Here is a 23,888-nt window from a genome sequence, read left to right as displayed (position 1 = left end):
AGAGGACTGACACACTAACTTTCTATGATTTGAACATCTCCTGTGAGTCCAGTTATAGATTCGGATGATTCACTTCAGGTTTACTGTATCCCGTGCACCTTCTTATGGGCGATGAAACACAGAATTTGCATACGAATTAAATACAAAAGGCACAATACCGACTTAGGTACAAGAGGAATGACACTCTAACTTTCTATAATTTGAACCTCACCTGTGAGTCCAGTTTTAGATTCCGATGCTTCACTTCAGGTGTACTGTATACCTTGGACCTTCTTAATGCCGATGATACACAGAAATTACATCCGAATTTAATACAAAATGCACAATGCCGACTTAAGTGTACGAGGACTGACACTCTAACTTTCTATGATTTGAACCTCTCCTGTGAGTTGAGTTTTAGTTTCCGATGTTTCACATCACGTTTACTGTATACCTTGGACCTTCTTATTGACGATGAAACCCAGAAATTGCAACCAAATTTTATACAAAAATCACAATGCCGACTTAAGTACAAGAGGACTTACACTCTAACTTTCCATGATTGAAACCTCTCCTGTGAGTCCTGTTTTAGATTCTGATGCTTCACTTCAGGTTTACTGTATACCTTGGACCTTCTTATTGACGATGAAGCACAGAAATTGCATCCGAATTTAATACAAAAGGCACAATGCCGTTCTTAAGTACTAGAGGACAGACACTCTAAATTTCTGTGTATTGAACCTCTCCTGTGATTCCAGTTTCAGATTCCGATGCTTCTCTTCAGGTTTACTGTATCCCTTGGACCTTCTTATTGACGATGAAACACATAAATTGCATCCGATTTTAATACAAAAGCCACAATGCCGACATAAGTACAAGAGGGCTGACACCCAAACTTTCTATGGTTTAAACCTCGCTTGTGATTCCTGTTTTAGATTCCCATGCTTCACTTCAGGTTTACTGTATACCTTGGACCTTCTTATTGACGATGAAGCACAGAAATTATACCGAATTAAATACAAAAGGCACAATGCCGACTTAAGTACTAGAGGACAGACATTCTGAATTTCTACGATTTAAACTCTCCTGTGATTCCAGTTTCAGATTCCGATGCTTCACTTCAGCTTTACCGTATACCTTGGACCTTCTTGTTGACGATGAAACACAGAAATTATACCGAATTAAATACAAAAGGCACAATGCGCACTTAAGTACTAGAGGACAGGCATTCTGAATTTCTACGATTTAAACTCTCCTGTGATTCCAGTTTCAGATTCCGATGCTTCACTTCAGCTTTACCGTATACCTTGGACCTTCTTGTTGACGATGAAACACAGAAATTGCATCCGAATATAATACAAAAGGCACAATGCCGACTTAAGTACAAGAGGACTGACACTCTAACTTTCTATCATTTGAACCTCACCTGTGAGTCCAGTTTTAGGTTCCGATGCTTCACTCAGGTGTACTGTATCCCTTGGACCTTCTTCTTGACGATGAAACACTGAATTTGCATATGAATTTAATACAAAAGGCACAATGCCCACTTAAGTACTAGAGGACAGACATTCTAAATTTCTATTATTTAAACTCTAATGTGATTCCAGTTTCAGATTCCGATGCTTCACTTCAGGTTTACCGTATTCCTTGGACCTTCTTATTGACGATGTAACAAAGAAATTGCATCCGAATATAATACAAAAGGCACATTGCCGACTTAAGTACAAGTGGACTTACACTCTAACTTTCCATGATTTAAACCTCTTCTGTGAGTCCAGTTTTAGATTCCGATGCTTCACTTCAGGTTTACTGTATACCTTGGACTTTCTTATTGACGATGAAGCACAGAAATTGCATCTGAATTTAATACAAAGGGCACAATGCCGACTTAAGTACTTGAGGACAGAAAATCTAAATTTCTGTGATTTGAACCCCTCCTGTGAGTCCAGTTTTAGATTGCGATGCTTCACGTCAGGTTTACTGTATCCCTCGGACCTTCTTATTGATGATGAAACACAGAAATTGCATCCGAATTTAATACAAAAGGCACAATGCCGGTTTAAGTACAAGAGGACTGACACTCTTACTTTCTATGATTTGAACCTCTCCTGTGAGTCCAGTTTTAGATTGCGATGCTTCACTTCAGGTATACTGTATACCTTGGACCTTCTTATTGACGATGAAACACGGAAATTGCATCCGAATTTAATACAAAACACACAATGCCGACTTAAGTACAAGAGGACAGACACTCGAACTTTCTATGATTTGAACCCCTCCTGTGAGTTGAGTTTTAGATTCCGATGCTTCACTTCCAGTTTACTGTATACCTTGGACCGTCTTATTGACGACGAGACACAGAAATTGCATCTGAATTTAATACAAAAGGCACAATGCCGACTTAAGTACAAGAGGACTGACACTCTAACTTTCTTAGATTTGAACTTCTCCTGTGAGTCCAGTTTTAGATTCCGATGCTTCACTTCAGGTTTACTGTATACCTTCGACATTCTTATTGACGATGAGGGACAGAAATTTTATCTCAAATTATTACAAAAGGCACAATGCCGACTTAAGTACAAGAGGACTGACATTCTAACGTTCTATGATTTGAACCTCTCCTGTGAGTCCAGTTTTAGATTCCGATGCTTCACTTCAGGTTTACTGTATACCTTGGACCTTCTTACTGACCATGAAACACAGAAATTGCATCCGAATTTAATACAAAAGGCACAATGCCGACTTAAGTACAAGGCGACTGACACTCTAACTTTCTACGATTTAAACCTCTCCTGTGAGTCCAGTTTTAGATTCTGATGCTTCACTTCTGGTTTTATGTATACCTTGGACCTTCTTATTGACGATGAAACATCGACATTGCACCTGAATTTAATACAAATGGCACAATGCCGACTTAAGTACATAACGACTGACACTCTATTTTTCTATGATTTGTACCTCTATTGTGAGTCCAGTTTTAGATTCCGATGCTTCACTTCAGGCTTACTGTATACCTTGGACCTTCTTATTGACGATGATACACAGAAACTGTATCCGAATTTAATACAAAAGGCACAATGCCGACTCAAGTAAAAGAGAACTGGCACCCTAATTTTCTGTGATTAGTACCTATCCTATGAGTCCAGTTTTAGATTCCGATGCTTCACTTCAGGTTTACTGTATACCTTGGACATTCTTATTGACGATGAAACACAGAAATTGCATCCGAATTTAATACAAAAGGCACAATGCCGACTTAAGTACAAGAGGACAGACACTCGAAATTTCTATGATTTGAACCCCTCCTGTGAGTTGAGTGGTAGATTCCGATGCTTCACTTCCGGTTTACTGTATACCTTGGACGTTCTTTTTGACGATGAAACACAGAAATTGCATCCGAATTTAATACAAAAGGCACAATGCCGACTTAAGTACAAGAGGACAGACACTCGAAAATTCTATGATTTGAACCCCTCCTGTGAATTGAGTTTTAGATTCCGATGCTTCACTTCCAGATTACTGTATACCTTGGACCTTCTTATTGACGATGAAACACAGAAATTGCATCCGAATTTCATACAAAAGGCTCCATGCAGACTTATGTACAAGAGGACTGACACTCTAGCTTTCAATGATTGAAACCTCTCCTGTGACTCCAGTTTTAGATTCCGATGCTTCACTTCAAGTTTACTGTATACCTCGGACCTTCTTATTGACGATGAAACACAGAAAGTGCATCCGAATTTAATACAAAAGGCACAATGCCGACATAAGTACAAGAGGACAGACACTCGAAAATTCTATGATTTGAACCCCTCCTGTGAGTTGAGTTTTAGATTCCGATGCTTCACTTCCAGATTACTGTATACCTTGGACCTTCTTATTGACGATGAAACACAGAAATTGCATCCGAATTTCATACAAAAGGCTCCATGCAGACTTATGTACAAGAGGACTGACACTCTAGCTTTCAATGATTGAAACCTCTCCTGTGACTCCAGTTTTAGATTCCGATGCTTCACTTCAAGTTTACTGTATACCTCGGACCTTCTTATTGACGATGAAACACAGAAAGTGCATCCGAATTTAATACAAAAGGCACAATGCCGACATAAGTACAAGAGGACAGACACTCGAAAATTCTATGATTTGAACCCCTCCTGTGAGTTGAGTTTTAGATTCCGATGCTTCACTTCCAGTTTACTGTATACCTTGGTCCTTCTTATTGACGATGAAACACAGAAATTGCATCCGAATTTCATACAAAAGGCTCCATGCAGACTTAAGTACTAGGGGACTGACACTCTAACTTTTTACGATTTGAACCTCTCCTGTGAGTCCAGTTTTAGATTCCGACGCTTCACTTGAGGTTTACTGTATACCTTGGACCTTCTTATTGACGATGAAGCTTAGAAATTGCATCTGAATTTATTACAAAGGGCTCAATGCCGTGTTAAGTACAAGAGGACTGACATTCTAACTTTCTATGATTTGAACCTCTCCTGTGAGTCCAGTTTTAGATTCCGATGCTTTACTTCAGGATTACTGTATACCTTGGTCCTTCTTAGTGACGATGAAACACAGAAATTGCATCCGAATTTAATAGAAAAGGCACAAGGCCGACTTAAGTACAAGAGGACTGACACTCTAATTTTCTATGATTAGTGCCTCTCCTGTGAGTCCAGTTTTAGATTCCGATGCTTCACTTCAGGTTTACTGTATACCTTAGACCTTCTTATTGACGATGAAACACAGAAATTGCAATGGAATTTAATACAAAGGGTACAATGACGACTTGAGTACAAGAGGACTGACTCTCTAATTTTCTATGATTAGTACCTCTCCTGTGAGTCCAGTTTTAGATTCCGATGCTTCACTCCAGGCTTACTGTATACCTTGAACGTAGTTATTGACGATGATACACAGAAATTGTATCCGAATTTAATACAAAAGACGCAATGCCGACTTAAGTACAAGGGGACTGACACTCTACGTTTCTATTATGTAAACCTCTCCTGTGAGTCCAGTTTTAGATTCCGATGCTTCACATCAGGTTTACTGTATACCTTGGACGTTCTTATTGACGATGAAACGCAGAAAATGCATCCGAATTTAATACAAAAGGCACAATGCCGACTTAAGTACAAGCGGACTGACACTACAACTTTCTATGATTTGATACACTCCTGTGAGCTGAGTTTTAGATTCCGATGCTACACTTCCGGTTTACAGTATACCTTGGACTTTCTTATTGACGATGAATCACAGAAATTGCATCCGAATTTAATACAAAAGGCACAATACCGAGATAAGTACAAGAGGACTGACACTCTAAGTTTCTATGATTGAAACCTCTCCTGGGAGTCCAGTTTTAGATTCCGATGCTTCACTTCAGGATTACTGTATACCTTGGACCTTCTTATTGACGATGAAACACAGAAATGTTATCTGAATTTATTACAAAAGGCACAATGCCGACTTAAGTACAAGAGGACTGACATTCTACCTTTCTATGATTTGAACCTCTCCTGTGAGTCCAGTTTTAGATTCCGATGCTTTACTTCAGGATTACTGTGTACCTTGGTCCTTCTTAGTGACGATGAAACACAGAAATTGTATCCGAATTTAATACAAAAGACACAATGCCGCCTTAAGTACAAGAGGACTGACACTCTACCATTCTATGATGTAAACCTCTCCTGTGAGTCCAGTTTTAGATTCCGATGCTTCACATCAGGTTTACTGTATACCTTGGACCTTCTTATTGACGATGAAACGCAGAAAATACATCCGAATTTAATACAAAAGTCACAATGCCGACTTAAGTACAAGAGGACTGACCCTCTATCTTTCTATTATTTGAACCACTCGTGTGAGTTGAGTTTTAGATTCCGATGCTTCACTTCCGGATTACTGTATATATTGATCGTTCTTATTGACGATGAAACACAGAAATTGCATACGAATTTAATACAAAAGGCCTAATGCCGACATAAGTACAAGAGGACAGACTTCTAACTTTCAATGATTGAAACCTCTCCTGTGAGTCCATTTTTAGATTCCGATGCTTCACTTCAGGTTTACTGTATACCTCGGACCTTCTTATTGACGATGAAACACAGAAAGTGCATCCGAATGTAATACAAAAGGCACAATGCCGACTTAAATACCAGCGGACTGACACTATATATTTCTATGATTTGAACCACTCCTGTGAGCTGAGTTTTAGATTCCGATTCTTCACTTCCGGTTTACTGTATACCTTGGACTTTCTTATTGACGATGAATCACAGAAATTGCATCCGAATTTAATACAAAAGGCACAATACCGAGTTAAGTACCAGAGGACTGACACTCTAAGTTTCTATGATTGAAACCTCTCCTGTGAGTCCAGTTTTAGATTCCAATGCTTCACTTCAGGTTTACTGTATACCTTGGACCTTCTTATTGACGATGAAACGCAGAAATTGCATCCGAATTTAATACAAAAGGCACAATGCCGACTTAAGTACAAGAGGACGGCCACTCTCACTTTAATGATTTGAACCTCTCCTGTGAGTCCAGTTTTAGATTCCGATGCTTCACTTCAGGCTTACTGTATACCTTGGACCTTCTCATTGACGATGAAACACAGAAATTGTATCCGAATTTAATACAAAAGACACAATGCCGACTTAAGTACAAGAGGACTGACACTCTACCTTTCTATGATGTAAACCTCTCCTGTGAGTCCAGATTTAGATTCCGATGCTTCACATCAGGTTTACTGTTTACTTTGGACCTTCTTATTGACGATGAAACACAGAAAATGCATCCGAATTTAATACAAAAGGCACAATGCCGACTTAAGTACAAGAGGACTGACACTCTAACTTTCTATGATTGAAACCTCACCTGTGAGTCCAGTTTCAGATTCCGATGCTTCACTTCAGGTTTACTGTTTACCTCGGACCTTCTTATTGACGATGAAACACAGAAATTGCATCCGAAATTAATACAAAAGGCACAATGCCGACTTAAGTACAAGCGGACTGACACTATAACTTTCTATGATTTGAACCACTCCTGTGAGTTGAGTTTTGGATTCCGATGCTTCACTTCCGGTTTACTGTATACCTTGGACTTTCTTATTGACGATGAAACACAGAAATTGCATCCGAATTTAATACAAAAGGCACAATACAGATTTAAGTACAAGACTACTGACACTCTAACTTTCTATGATTTAAATCTCTCCTGTGAGTCCAGTTTTAGATTCCGACGCTACACTTCAGGTTTACTGTATACCTTAAACCTCCTTATTGACGATGAAACTCAGAAATTGCATCCGAATTTAATACAAAAGCACAATGCTGACTTAAGTACAAGAGGACTGACACTCTAACTTTCTATGACTTAAACCTCTCCTGTGAGTCCAGTTTTAGATTCCGATGCTTCACTTCAGGTTTACTGTATACCTCGGACTTTCTTATTGACGATGAAACACAAAAATTGCATCCGAATTTAATACAAAAGGCACAATGCCGATTTGAGTACAAGCGGACTGACACTACAACTTTCTATGATTTGAACCACTCCTGTGAGTTGAGTTTTAGATTCCGATGCTTCACTTCCGGTTTACTGTATACCTTGGACTTTCTTATTGACGATGAATCACAGAAATTGCATCCGAATTTAATACAAAAGGCACAATACCGAGTTAAGTACAACAGGACTGATACTCTAAGTTTCAATGTTTGAAACCTCTCCTGTGAGTCCAGTTTTAGATTCCGATGCTTCACTTCAGGTTTACTGTATATCTTGGACCTTCTTATTGACGATGAAACACAGAAATTGCATCCGAATTTAATACAAAAAGCACAATGCCGACTTAAGTACAAGAGGACGGCCGTTCTCACTTTCTATGATTTGAACCCCTCCTGTGAGTCCAGTTTTAGATTAAGATGCTTCACTTCAGGTTTACTGTATCCCTTGGACCTTCTTATTGGCGATGAAACACAGAATTTGCATACGAATTAATTACAAAAGGCACAATGCCGACTTAAGTACAAGAGCAATGACACTGTAACTTTCTATAATTTGAATCTCACCTGTGAGTCCAGTTTTAGATTCCGATGTTTCACATCACGTTTACTGTATACCTTGGACCTTCTTATTGACGATGAAACCCAGAAATTGCAACCAAATTTATTACAAAAATCACAATGCCGACTTAAGTACAAGAGGACTTAACTCTAACTTTCCATGATTGAAACCTCTCCTTTGAGTCCAGTTTTAGATTCTGATGCTTCACTTCAGGTTTACTGTATACCTTGGACCTTCTTATTGACGATGAAGCACAGAAATTGCATCCGAATTTAATACAAAAGGCACAATGCCGTTGTTAAGTACTAGAGGACAGACACTCTAAATTTCTGTGATTTGAACCTCTCCTGTGAGTCCAGTTTTAGATTCCGATGCTTCACTTCAGGTTTACTGTATCCCTTGGACCTTCTTATTGACGATGAAACACAGAAATTGCATCCGATTTTAATACAAAAGTCACAGTGCCGGCTTAAGTAGAAAGGACTGACACTCTAACTTTCTACGATTTGAACCTCACCTGTGAGTCCAGTTATAGATTCCGATGCTTCACTTCAGGTGTACTGCATTCCTTGGACCTTCTTATTGCCGATGATACACAGAAATTCCAGCCGAATTTAATACAAAATGCACAATGCCGACTTAAGTACAAGAGGGTTGACACTCTAACTTTCTATGATTTGAACCTCTCCTGTGAGTTGGGTTTTAGTTTCCGATGTTTCACATCAGGTTTACTGTATACCTTGGACCTTCTTAATGACGATGAAACCCAGAAATTGCATCCGAATTTAATACAAAAATCACAATGCCGACAAAAGTACAAAAGGACTTACACTCTAACTTTCCATGATTGAAACATCTCCTGTTAGTTGAGTTTTAGATTCCGATGCTTCACTTCGGGGTTACTGTATACCTTGGACCTGCTTATGGACGATGAAACACAGAAATTGCATCCGAATTTAATACAAAAGCCACAATGCCGACTTAAGTACAAGAGGGCTGACACTCTAACTCTCTATGGCTTAAACCTCGCTTGTGATTCCTGTTTTAGATTCCGATGCTTCACTTCGGGTTTACTGTATACCTTGGACCTTCTTATTGACGATGAAGCACAGAAATTATACCGAATTAAATACAAAAGGCACAATGCCGAATTAAGTACTAGAGGACAGACATTCTGAATTTCTACGATTTAAACTCTCCTGTGATTCCAGTTTCAGATTCCGATGCTTCACTTCAGGTTTACCGTATACCTTGGACCTTCTTATTGACGATGAAACACAGAAATAGCATCCGAATATAATACAAAAGGCACAATGCCGACTTAAGTACAAGAGGACTGACACTCTAACTTTCTATGATTTGAACCTCTCCTGTGAGTCCAGTTAAAGATTCCGATGCTTCACTTCACGTTTACTGTATCCCTTGGACCATCTCATTGACGATGAAACACAGAGATTGCATCCGAACATAATGCAAAAGGCACAATGCCGACTTAAGTACAAGAGGACTGACACTCTAACTTTCTATGATTTGGGCCTCCCTGCGAGTCCAGTTTTAGATTCCGATGCTTCACTTCAGGCTTACTGTACACCTTGGACCTTCTTATTGACGATGAAACACAGAAATTGTATCCGAATTTAATGGAGAAGACACAATGCCGACTTAAGTACAAGGGGACTGACACTCTAACTTTCTATGATGTAAACCTCTTCTGCGAGTCCAGTTTTAGATTCCGATTCTTCACATCAGGTTTACTGTATACCATGGACCTTCTTATTGACGATGAAACACAGAAAATGCATCCGAATTTAATACAAAAGGCTCAATGCCGACTTAAGGACAAGAGGACTGACAATCTAACTTTCTATGATTTGAACCTCTCCTCTGAGTCCTGTTTTAGATTCCGATGGTTCACTTCAGGTTTACTGTATACCTCGGACCTTCTTATTGACGATGAAACACAGAAAGTGATCCGAATTTAATACAAAAGGCACAATGCCGACTAAAATACAAGCGGACTGACACTATAACTTTCTATGATTTGAACCACTCCTGTGATTTGAGTTTTAGATTCCGATGCTTCACTTCCGGTTTACTGTATATCTTGGGCATTCTTATTGACGATGAAACACTGAAATTGCATCCGTTTTTAATACAAAAGGCTCAACGCAGACTTAAGTACAAGAGGACTGACACTCTAACTTTCCATGATTTGAACCTCTCCTGTGAGTTGAGTTTTAGATTCCGATGCTTCACTTCAGGTTTACTGTATACCTTGGACCTTCTTATTGACGATGAAACACAGAAATTGCATCCGAATTTAATACAAAAGGCACAATGCCGACTTAAGTACAAGGGGACTGGCACTCTAACTTTCTTAGAATTGAACTTCTCCTGTGAGTCCAGTTTTAGATTCCGATGCTTCACTTTAGGTTAACTGTATACCTTGGACCTTCTTATTGACGATGAAGCACAGAAATTTTATCTTAATTTATTACAAAAGGCACAATGCCGACTTAAGTATAAGTGGAATGACATTCCAACTTTCTATGATTTGAACCTCTTCTGTGAGTCCAGTTTTAGATTCCGATGCTTCACTTCAGGTTTACTGTATACCTTGGACCTTCTTATTGACGATGAAACACAGAAATTGCATCCGAATTTAATACAAAAGGCACAAAGCCGACTTAAGTACAAGAGGACTGACACTCTAATTTTCTATGATTTGAACATCTCCTGTGAGTCCAGTTATAGATTCCGATGATTCACTTCAGGTTTACTGTATCCCTTGGACCTTCTTATTGGCGATGAAACACAGAATTTGCATACGAATTAATTACAAAAGGCACAATGCCGACTTAAGTACAAGAGCAATGACACTGTAACTTTCTATAATTTGAACCTCACCTGTGAGTCCAGTTTTAGATTCCGATGTTTCACATCACGTTTACTGTATACCTTGGACCTTCTTATTGACGATGAAAAGCAGAAATTGCAACCAAATTTATTACAAAAATCACAATGCCGACTTAAGTACAAGAGGACTTAACTCTAACTTTCCATGATTGAAACCTCTCCTTTGAGTCCAGTTTTAGATTCTGATGCTTCACTTCAGGTTTACTGTATACCTTGGACCTTCTTATTGACGATGAAGCACAGAAATTGCATCCGAATTTAATACAAAAGGCACAATGCCGTTGTTAAGTACAAGAGGACAGACACTCTAAATTTCTGTGATTTGAACCTCTCCTGTGAGTCCAGTTTTAGATTCCGATGCTTCACTTCAGGTTTACTGTATCCCTTGGACCTTCTTATTGACGATGAAACACAGAAATTGCATCCGATTTTAATACAAAAGTCACAGTGCCGGCTTAAGTAGAAAGGACTGACACTCTAACTTTCTACGATTTGAACCTCACTTGTGAGTCCAGTTTTAGATTCCGATGCTTCACTTCAGGTGTACTGCATTCCTTGGACCTTCTTATTGCCGATGATACACAGAAATTCCAGCCGAATTTAATACAAAATGCACAATGCCGACTTAAGTACAAGAGGGTTGACACTCTAACTTTCTATGATTTGAACCTCTCCTGTGAGTTGGGTTTTAGTTTCCGATGTTTCACATCAGGTTTACTGTATACCTTGGACCTTCTTAATGACGATGAAACCCAGAAATTGCATCCGAATTTAATACAAAAATCACAATGCCGACAAAAGTACAAAAGGACTTACACTCTAACTTTCCATGATTGAAACATCTCCTGTTAGTTGAGTTTTAGATTCCGATGCTTCACTTTAGGGTTACTGTATACCTTGGACCTGCTTATGGACGATGAAACACAGAAATTGCATCCGAATTTAATACAAAAGCCACAATGCCGACTTAAGTACAAGAGGGCTGACACTCTAACTCTCTATGGCTTAAACCTCGCTTGTGATTCCTGTTTTAGATTCCGATGCTTCACTTCGGGTTTACTGTATACCTTGGACCTTCTTATTGACGATGAAGCACAGAAATTATACCGAATTAAATACAAAAGGCACAATGCCGAATTAAGTACTAGAGGACAGACATTCTGAATTTCTACGATTTAAACTCTCCTGTGATTCCAGTTTCAGATTCCGATGCTTCACTTCAGGTTTACCGTATACCTTGGACCTTCTTATTGACGATGAAACACAGAAATAGCATCCGAATATAATACAAAAGGCACAATGCCGACTTAAGTACAAGAGGACTGACACTCTAACTTTCTATGATTTGAACCTCTCCTGTGAGTCCAGTTAAAGATTCCGATGCTTCACATCACGTTTACTGTATCCCTTGGACCATCTTATTGACGATGAAACACAGAGATTGCATCCGAACATAATGCAAAAGGCACAATGCCGACTTAAGTACAAGAGGACTGACACTCCAACTTTCTATGATTTGGGCCTCCCTGCGAGTCCAGTTTTAGATTCCGATGCTTCACTTCAGGCTTACTGTACACCTTGGACCTTCTTATTGACGATGAAACACAGAAATTGTATCCGAATTTAATGGAGAAGACACAATGCCGACTTAAGTACAAGGGGACTGACACTCTAGCTTTCTATGATGTAAACCTCATCTGCGGGTCCAGTTTTAGATTCCGATTCTTTACATCAGGTTAACTGTATACCATGGACCTTCTTATTGACGATGAAACACAGAAAATGCATCCGAATTTAATACAAAAGGCTCAATGCCGACTTAAGAACAAGAGGACTGACACTCTAACTTTCTATGATTTGAACCTCTCCTCTGAGTCCTGTTTTAGATTCCGATGGTTCACTTCAGGTTTACTGTATACCTCGGACCTTCTTATTGACGATGAAACACAGAAAGTGCATCCGAATTTAATACAAAAGGCACAATGCCGACTAAAATACAAGCGGACTGACACTATAACTTTCTATGATTTGAACCACTCCTGTGATTTGAGTTTTAGATTCCGATGCTTCATTTCCGGTTTACTGTATATCTTGGACATTCTTATTGAAGATGAAACACTGAAATTGCATCCGTTTTTAATACAAAAGGCTCAACGCAGACTTAAGTACAAGAGGACTGACACTCTAACTTTCTATGATTTGAACCTCTCCTGTGAGTTGAGTTTTAGATTCCGATGCTTCACTTCAGGTTTACTGTATACCTTGGACCTTCTTATTGACGATGAAACACAGAAATTGCATCCGAATTTAATACAAAAGGCACAATGCCGTCTTAAATACAAGGGGACTGGCACTCTAACATTCTTAGAATTGAACTTCTCCTGTGAGTCCAGTTTTAGATTCCGATGCTTCACTTTAGGTTAACTGTATACCTTGGACCATCTTATTGACGATGAAGCACAGAAATTTTATCTTAATTTATTACAAAAGGCACAATGCCGACTTAAGTATAAGTGGAATGACATTCCAACTTTCTATGATTTGAACCTCTTCTGTGAGTCCAGTTTTAGATTCCGATGCTTCACTTCAGGTTTACTGTATACCTTGGACCTTCTTACTGACGATGAAACACAGAAATTGCATCCGAATTTAATACAAAAGGCACAAAGCCGACTTAAGTACAAGAGGACTGACACTCTAATTTTCTATGATTTGAACATCTCCTGTGAGTCCAGTTATAGATTCCGATGATTCACTTCAGGTTTACTGTATCCCTTGGACCTTCTTATTGGCGATGAAACACAGAATTTGCATACGAATTAATTACAAAAGGCACAATGCCGACTTAAGTACAAGAGCAATGACACTGTAACTTTCTATAATTTGAACCTCACCTGTGAGTCCAGTTTTAGTTTCCGATGTTTCACATCACGTATACTGTATACCTTGGACCTTCTTATTGACGATGAAACACAGAAATTGCAACCAAATTTATTACAAAAATCACAATGCCGACTTAAGTGCAAGAGGACTTAACTCTAACTTTCCATGATTGAAACCTCTCCTTTGAGTCCAGTTTTAGATTCTGATGCTTCACTTTAGGTTTACTGTATACCTTGGACCTTCTTATTGACGATGAAGCACAGAAATTGCATCCGAATTTAATACAAAAGGCACAATGCCGTTGTTAAGTACTAGAGGACAGACACTCTAAATTTCTGTGATTTGAACCTCTCCTGTGAGTCCAGTTTTAGATTCCGATGCTTCACTTCAGGTTTACTGTATCCCTTGGACCTTCTTATTGACGATGAAACACAGAAATTGCATCCGATTTTAATACAAAAGTCACAGTGCCGGCTTAAGTAGAAAGGACTGACACTCTAACTTTCTACGATTTGAACCTCACCTGTGAGTCCAGTTTTAGATTCCGATGCTTCACTTCAGGTGTACTGCATTCCTTGGACCTTCTTATTGCCGATGATACACAGAAATTCCAGCCGAATTTAATACAAAATGCACAATGCCGACTTAAGTACAAGAGGGTTGACACTCTAACTTTCTATGATTTGAACCTCTCCTGTGAGTTGGGTTTTAGTTTCCGATGTTTCACATCAGGTTTACTGTATACCTTGGACCTTCTTAATGACGATGAAACCCAGAAATTGCATCCGAATTTAATACAAAAATCACAATGCCGACAAAAGTACAAAAGGACTTACACTCTAACTTTCCATGATTGAAACATCTCCTGTTAGTTGAGTTTTAGATTCCGATGCTTCACTTCAGGGTTACTGTATACCTTGGACCTGCTTATGGACGATGAAACACAGAAATTGCATCCGAATTTAATACAAAAGCCACAATGCCGACTTAAGTACAAGAGGGCTGACACTCTAACTCTCTATGGCTTAAACCTCGCTTGTGATTCCTGTTTTAGATTCCGATGCTTCACTTCGGGTTTACTGTATACCTTGGACCTTCTTATTGACGATGAAGCACAGAAATTATACTGAATTAAATACAAAAGGCACAATGCCGAATTAAGTACTAGAGGACAGACATTCTGAATTTCTACGATTTAAACTCTCCTGTGATTCCAGTTTCAGATTCCGATGCTTCACTTCAGGTTTACCGTATACCTTGGACCTTCTTATTGACGATGAAACACAGAAATAGCATCCGAATATAATACAAAAGGCACAATGCCGACTTAAGTACAAGAGGACTGACACTCTAACTTTCTATGATTTGAACCTCTCCTGTGAGTCCAGTTAAAGATTCCGATGCTTCACTTCACGTTTACTGTATCCCTTGGACCATCTTATTGACGATGAAACACAGAGATTGCATCCGAACATAATGCAAAAGGCACAATGCCGACTTAAGTACAAGAGGACTGACACTCTAACTTTCTATGATTTGGGCCTCCCTGCGAGTCCAGTTTTAGATTCCGATGCTTCACTTCAGGCTTACTGTACACCTTGGACCTTCTTATTGACGATGAAACACAGAAATTGTATCCGAATTTAATGGAGAAGACACAATGCCGACTTAAGTACAAGGGGACTGACACTCTACCTTTCTATGATGTAAACCTCTTCTGCGAGTCCAGTTTTAGATTCCGATTCTTCACATCAGGTTTACTGTATACCATGGACCTTCTTATTGACGATGAAACACAGAAAATGCATCCGAATTTAATACAAAAGGCTCAATGCGGACTTAAGGACAATAGGACTGACACTCTAACTTTCTATGATTTGAACCTCTCCTCTGAGTCCTGTTTTAGATTCCGATGGTTCACTTCAGGTTTACTGTATACCTCGGGCCTTCTTATTGACGATGAAACACAGAAAGTGCATCCGAATTTAATACAAAAGGCACAATGCCGACTAAAATACAAGCGGACTGACACTATAACATTCTATGATTTGAACCACTCCTGTGATTTGAGTTTTAGATTCCGATGCTTCACTTCCAGTTTACTGTATATCTTGGACATTCTTATTGACGATGAAACACTGAAATTGCATCCGTTTTTAATACAAAAGGCTCAACGCAGACTTAAGTACAAGAGGACTGACACTCTAACTTTCTATGATTTGAACCTCTCCTGTGAGTTGAGTTTTAGATTCCGATGCTTCACTTCAGGTTTACTGTATACCTTGGACCTTCTTATTGACGATGAAACACAGAAATTGCATCCGAATTTAATACAAAAGGCACAATGCCGACTTAAGTACAAGGGGACTGGCACTCTAACTTTCTTAGAATTGAACTTCTCCTGTGAGTCCAGTTTTAGATTCCGATGCTTCACTTTAGGTTAACTGTATACCTTGGACCTTCTTATTGACGATGAAGCACAGAAATTTTATCTTAATTTATTACAAAAGGCACAATGCCGACTTAAGTAAAAGTGGAATGACATTCCAACTTTCTATGATTTGAACCTCTTCTGTGAGTCCAGTTTTAGATTCCGATGCTTCACTTCAGGTTTACTGTATACCTTGGACCTTCTTATTGACGATGTAACACAGAAATTGCATCCGAATATAATACAAAAGGCACAATGCCGACTTAAGTACAAGAGGACTTACACTCTAACTTTCCATGATTGAAACCTCTTCTGTGGGTCCAGTTTTAGATTCCGATGCTTCACTTCAGGTTTACTGTATACCTTGGACCTTCTTATTGACGATGAAGCAAAGAAATTGCATCCGAATTTAATACAAAAGGCACAATGCCGACTTAAGTACTTGAGGACAGACAATCTAAATTTCTGTGATTTGAACCTCTCCTGTGAGTCCAGTTTTAGATTGCGATGCTTCACGTCAGGTTTACTGTATCCCTCGGACCTTCTTATTGACGATGAAACACAGAAATTGCATCCGAATTTAATACAAAAGGCACAATGCCGGATTAAGTACAAGGGGACTGACACTCTTAGTTTCTATGATTTGAACCTCTCCTGTGAGTCCAGTTTTAGTTTGCGATGCTTCACTTCAGGTATACTGTATACCTTGGAACTTCTTATTGACAATGAAGCACAGATATTGCATCCAAATTTAATACTAAAGGCACAATGCCGACTTAAGTACAAGAGGACTGACACTCTAACTTTCAATGATTTGAACCTCTCCTTTGAGTCCAGTTTTAGATTCCGATGCTGCACTTCAGGTTTACTGTATACCTTGGACCTTCTTATTAACGATGAAACACAGAAATTGCATCCGAATTTAATACAAAAGGCACAATGCCGACATAAATACAAATGGAAGGACACTCAAACATTCTATGATTTGAACCTCTTCTGTGAGTTGAGTTTTAGATTCCGATCCTTTACTTCAGGTTTACTGTATACATAGGACCCTCTTATTGGCGATGAAACACAGAAATTGCATCCGAATTTATTACAAAAGGCACAATGCCAACTCAAGTACAAAAAGGCCTGACACTCTAAATTTCTAAGATTTTAACCTCTCCTGTGGGTTGAGTTTTAGATTCCGATGCTTCACTTCAGGTTTACTGAATAGCTTGGACCTTCTTATTGACGATGAAACACAGAAATTGTATTCGAATTTAATACAGAAGACACAATGCCGACTTAAGTACAAGGGGACTGACACTCTACCTTTCTATGATGTAAACCTCTCCTGTGAGTCCAGTTTTAGATTCCGAAGCTTCACGTCAGGTTTGCTGTATACCATGGACCTTCTTATTGACGATGAAACACAGAAAATGCATCCGAATTTAATACAAAAGCCTCAATGCCGACTTAAGTACAAGAGGACTGACACTCTAACTTTCTATGATTTGAACCTCTCCTGTGAGTCCAGTTTTAGATTCCGATGCTTCACTTCAGGTATACTGTATACCTCGGACCTTCTTATTGACGATGAAACACAGAAAGTTCATCCGTATTTAATACAAAAGGCACAATGCCGACTTAAATACAAGCAGATTGACACTATAACTTTCTATGATTAGAACCACTCCTGTGAGTTGAGTCTTATATTCCGATGCTTCACTTCCGGTTTACTGTATATCTTGGACTTTCTTATTGACGATGAAACACAGAAATTGCATCCGAATTTAATACAAAAGGCTCAGTGCAGACTTAAGTACAAGAGGACTGACACTCTAACATTCTATGGTTGAAACCTCTCCTGTGAGTCCAGTTTTAGATTCCGATGCTTCACGTCAGGTTTACTGTATACCTTGGACCTTCTTATTGACGATGAAACACGGAAATTGCATCCGAATTTAATACAAAACACACAATGCCGACTTAAGTACAAGAGGACAGACACTCGAACTTTCTATGATTTGAACCCCTCCTGTGAGTTGAGTTTTAGATTCCGATGCTTCACTTCCAGTTTACTGTATACCTTGGACGTTCTTATTGACGATGAAACACAGAAATAGCATCCTAATTTGATACAAAAGGCACAATGCCGGCTTAAGTACAAGAGGACTGACACTATAACTTTCAATTATTGAAACCTCTCCTGTGAGTCCAGTCTTAGATTCCGATGCTTCACTTCAGGTTTACTGTATACCTCAGACCTTCTTATTGACGATGAAACACAGAAAGTGTATCCGAATTTAATGCAAAAGGCACAATGCCGACTTAAATACAAGCGGACTGACACTATAACTTTGTATGATTAGAACCACTCCTGTGAGTTGAGTCTTGTATTCCGATGCTTCACTTCCGGTTTACTGTATATCTTGGACTTTCTTATTGACGATGAAACACAGTAATTGCATTCGAATATAATACAAAGGGCTCAATGCAGACTGAAGAACAAGAGGACTGACACGCTAACTTTTTACCATTTGAACCTCTCCTGTGAGTTGAGTTTTAGTTTCCGATGCTTCACTTCAGGTTTACTGTATACCTTGGACCGTCTTATTGACGACGAGACACAGAAATTGCATCTGAATTTAATACAAAAGGCACAATGCCGACTTAAGTACAAGAGGACTGACACTCTAACTTTCTTAGATTTGAACTTCTCCTGTGAGTCCAGTTTTAGATTCCGATGCTTCACTTCAGGTTTACTGTATACCTTCGACATTCTTATTGACGATGAGGGACAGAAATTTTATCTCAAATTATTACAAAAGGCACAATGCCGACTTAAGTACAAGAGGACTGACATTCTAACGTTCTATGATTTGAACCTCTCCTGTGAGTCCAGATTTAGATTCCGATGCTTCACTTCAGGTTTACTGTATACCTTGGACCTTCTTACTGACGATGAAACACAGAAATTGCATCCGAATTTAATACAAAAGGCACAATGCCGACTTAAGTACAAGGCGACTGACACTCTAACTTTCTACGATTTAAACCTCTCCTGTGAGTCCAGTTTTAGATTCTGATGCTTCACTTCTGGTTTTATGTATACCTTGGACCTTCTTATTGACGATGAAACACCGACATTGCACCTGAATTTAATACAAATGGCACAATGCCGACTTAAGTACATAACGACTGACACTCTATCTTTCTATGATTTGTACCTCTCCTGTGAGTCCAGTTTTAGATTCCGATGCTTCACTTCAGGTGTACTGTATACCTTTGACCTTGTTATTGCCGATGATACACAGAAATTCCATCCGAATTTATTACAAATTGCACAATGCCGACTTAAGTACAAGAGGACAGACACTCGAACTTTCTATTATTTGAACATCTCCTGTGAGTCCAGATATAGATTCCGATTATTCACTTCAGGTTTATTGTATCCCTTGGACCTTCTTATCGACGATGAAACACTGAATTTGCATATGAATTTAATACAAAAGGCACAGTGCCCACTTAAGTACTAGAGGACAGACATTCTAAATTTCTATTATTTAAACTCTAATGTGATTCCAGTTTCAGATTCCGATGCTTCACTTCAGGTTTACCGTATTCCTTGGACCTTCTTATTGACGATGTAACAAAGAAATTGCATCCGAATATAATACAAAAGGCACAATGCCGACTTAAGTACAAGTGGACTTACACTCTAACTTTCCATGATTTAAACCTCTTCTGTGAGTCCAGTTTTAGATTCCGATGCTTCACTTCAGGTTTACTGTATACCTTGGACTTTCTTATTGACGATGAAGCACAGAAATTGAATCTGAATTTAATACAAAGGGCACAATGCCGACTTAAGTACTTGAGGACAGACAATCTAAATTTCTGTGATTTGATCCTCTCCTGTGAGTCCAGTTTTAGATTCTGATGCTTCACTTCAGGTTTACTGTATCCCTTTGACCTTCTTATTGACGATGAAACACAGAAATTGCATCCGAATTTAATACAAAATTCACAATGCCGGCTTAAGTACAAGAGGACTGACACTCTAACTTTCTATGGTTTGAACCTCACCTGTGAGTCCAGTTTTAGATTACGATGCTTCACTTCAGGTGTACTGTATACCTTTGACCTTGTTATTGCCGATGATACACAGAAATTCCATCCGAATTTATTACAAATTGCACAATGCCGACGTAAGTGTACGAGGACTGACACTCTAACTTTCTATGATTTGAACCTCTCCTGTGAGTTGAGTTTTGGTTTCCGATGTTTCACATCAGGTTTACTGTATACCTTGGACCTTATTAATGACGATGAAACCCAGAAATTGCATTCGAATTCACTTCAGGTTTACTGTATCCCTTTGACCTTCTTATTGACGATGAAACACAGAAATTGCATCCGAATTTAATACAAAATTCACAATGCCGACTTAAGTACAAAAGGAGTTACACTCTAACTTTCCATGATTGAAACCTCTCCTGTGAGTTGAGTTTTAGATTCCGATGCTTCACTTCAGGGTTACTGTATACCTTGGACCTGCTTATGGACGATGAAACACAGAAATTGCATCCGAATTTAATACAAATGCCACAATGCCGACTTAAGTACAAGAGGGCTGACACTCTAACTTTCTATGATTTAAACTTCTCCTGTGATTCCTGTTTACGATTCCGATGCTTCACTTCAGGTTTACTGTATACCTTGGACCTTCTTATTGACGATGAAGCACAGAAATTATACCGAATTAAATACAAAAGGCACAATGCCGACTTAAGTACTAGAGGACAGACATTCTAAATTTCTATGATTTAAACTCTCCTGTGATTACAGTTTCAGATTCCGATGCTTCACTTCAGGTTTACCGTATACCTTGGACCTTCTTATTGACGAGGAAACACAGAAATTGCATCCGAATATAATACAAAAGGCACAATGCCGACTTAAGTACAAGAGGACTGACACCCTAACTTTCTATGATTTGAACCTCTCCTGTGAGTCCAGTTATAGATTCCGATGCTTCACTTCACGTTTACTGTATCCCTTGGACCATCTTATTGACGATGAAACACAGAGATTGCATCCGAATATAATACAAAGGGCACAATGCCGACTTAAGTACAAGAGGACTGACACTCTAACTTTCTATTATTTGAACATCTCCTGTGAGTCCAGTTATAGATTCCGATGATTCACTTCAGGTTTACTGTATCCCTTGGACCTTCTTATTGACGATGATACACTGAATGTGCATATGATTTTAATACAAAAGGCAGAATGCCGACTTAAGTACTAGAGGACAGACATTCTAAATTTCTATGTTTTAACCTCTCCTGTGATTCCAGTTTAAGATTCCGATGCTTCACTTCAGGTTTACCGTATACCTTGTACCTTCTTATTGACGATGAAACACAGAAATTGCATCCGAATTTAATACAAAAGGCACAATGCCGACTTAAGTACAAGAGGTCTGACACTCTAATTTTCTATGATTTGAACATCTGTGAGTCCAGTTATAGATTCCGATGCTTCACTTCACGTTTACTGTATCCCTTGGACCATCTTATTGACGATGAAACACAGAGATTGCATCCGAAAATAATACAAAGGGCACAATGCCGACTTAAGTACAAGAGCAATGACACTCTAACTTTCTATAAATAGAACCTCACCTGTGAGTCCAGTTTTAGATTCCGATGCTTCACTCAGGTGTACTGTATACCTTGGACCTTCTTATTGCCGATGATACACAGAAATTACATCCGAATTTAATACAAAATGCACAATGCCGACTTAAGTGTACGAGGACTGACACTCTAACTTTCTATGATTTGAACCTCTCCTGTGAGTTGAGTTTTAGTTTCCGATGTTTCACATCACGTTTACTGTATACCTTGGACCTTCTTATTGACGATGAAACCCAGAAATTGCAACCAAATTTAACACAAAAATCACAATGCCGACTTAAGTACAAGAGGACTTACACTCTAACTTTCCATGATTGAAACCTCTCCTGTGAGTCCTGTTTTAGATTCTGATGCGTCACTTCAGGTTTACTGTATACCTTGGACCTTCTTATTGACGATGAAGCACAGAAATTGCAACCGAATTTAATACAAAAGCCACAATGCCGACATAAGTACTAGAGGACAGACACTCTAAATTTCTGTGTATTGAACCTCTCCTGTGAGTCCAGTTTTAGATTCCGATGCTTCTCTTCAGGTTTACTGTATCCCTTGGACCTTCTTATTGACGATGAAACACATAAATTGCATCCGATTTGAATACAAAAGCCACAATGCCGACATAAGTACAAGAGGGCTGACACTCTAACTTTCTATGGTTTAAACCTCGCTTGTGATTCCTTTTTTAGATTCCGATGCTTCACTTCAGGTTTACTGTATACCTTGGACCTTCTTATTGACGATGAAGCCCAGAAATTATACCGAATTAAATACAAAAGGCACAATGCCGACTTAAGTACTAGAGGACAGACATTCTGAATTTCTACGATTTAAACTCTCCTGTGATTCCAGTTGCAGATTCCGATGCTTCACTTCAGCTTTACCGTATACCTTGGACCTTCTTGTTGGCGATGAAACACAGAAATTGCATCCGAATATAATACAAAAGGCACAATGCCGACTTAAGTACAAGAGGACTGACACTCTAACTTTCTATCATTTGAACCTCACCTGTGAGTCCAGTTTTAGGTTCCGATGCTTCACTCAGGTGTACTGTATCCCTTGGACCTTCTTATTGACGATGAAACACTGAATTTGCATATGAATTTAATACAAAAGGCACAATGCCCACTTAAGTACTAGAGGACAGACATTCTAAATTTCTATTATTTAAACTCTAATGTGATTCCAGTTTCAGATTCCGATGCTTCACTTCAGGTTTACCGTATTCCTTGGACCTTCTTATTGACGATGTAACAAAGAAATTGCATCCGAATATAATACAAAAGGCACAATGCCGACTTAAGTACAAGTGGACTTACACTCTAACTTTCCATGATTTAAACCTCTTCTGTGAGTCCAGTTTTAGATTCCGATGCTTCACTTCAGGATTACTGTATACCTTGGACTTTCTTATTGACGATGAAGCACAGAAATTGCATCTGAATTTAATACAAAGTTCACAATGCCGACTTAAGTACTTGAGGACAGACAATCTAAATTTCTGTGATTTGAACCCCTCCTGTGAGTCCAGTTTTAGATTGCGATGCTTCACGTCAGGTTTACTGTATCCCTCGGACCTTCTTATTGATGATGAAACACAGAAATTGCATCCGAATTTAATACAAAAGGCACAATGCCGGTTTAAGTACAAGAGGACTGACACTCTTACATTCTATGATTTGAACCTCTCCTGTGAGTCCAGTTTTAGATTGCGATGCTTCACTTCAGGTATACTGTATACCTTGGAACTTCTTATTGACGATGAAGCACAGATATTGCATCCGAATTTAATACAAAATACACAATGCTGACTTAAGTACAAGAGGACTGACACTCTAACTTTCTATGACTTGAGCCTCTACTTTGAGTCCAGTTTTAGATTCCGATGCTGCACTTCAGGTTTA

Source organism: Schistocerca americana, chromosome 2, assembly GCF_021461395.2.
Source record: "Schistocerca americana isolate TAMUIC-IGC-003095 chromosome 2, iqSchAmer2.1, whole genome shotgun sequence".
NCBI classification, from domain to species: Eukaryota; Metazoa; Arthropoda; class Insecta; order Orthoptera; family Acrididae; genus Schistocerca; species Schistocerca americana.
Note: the sequence above shows the minus strand (reverse complement) of the source record.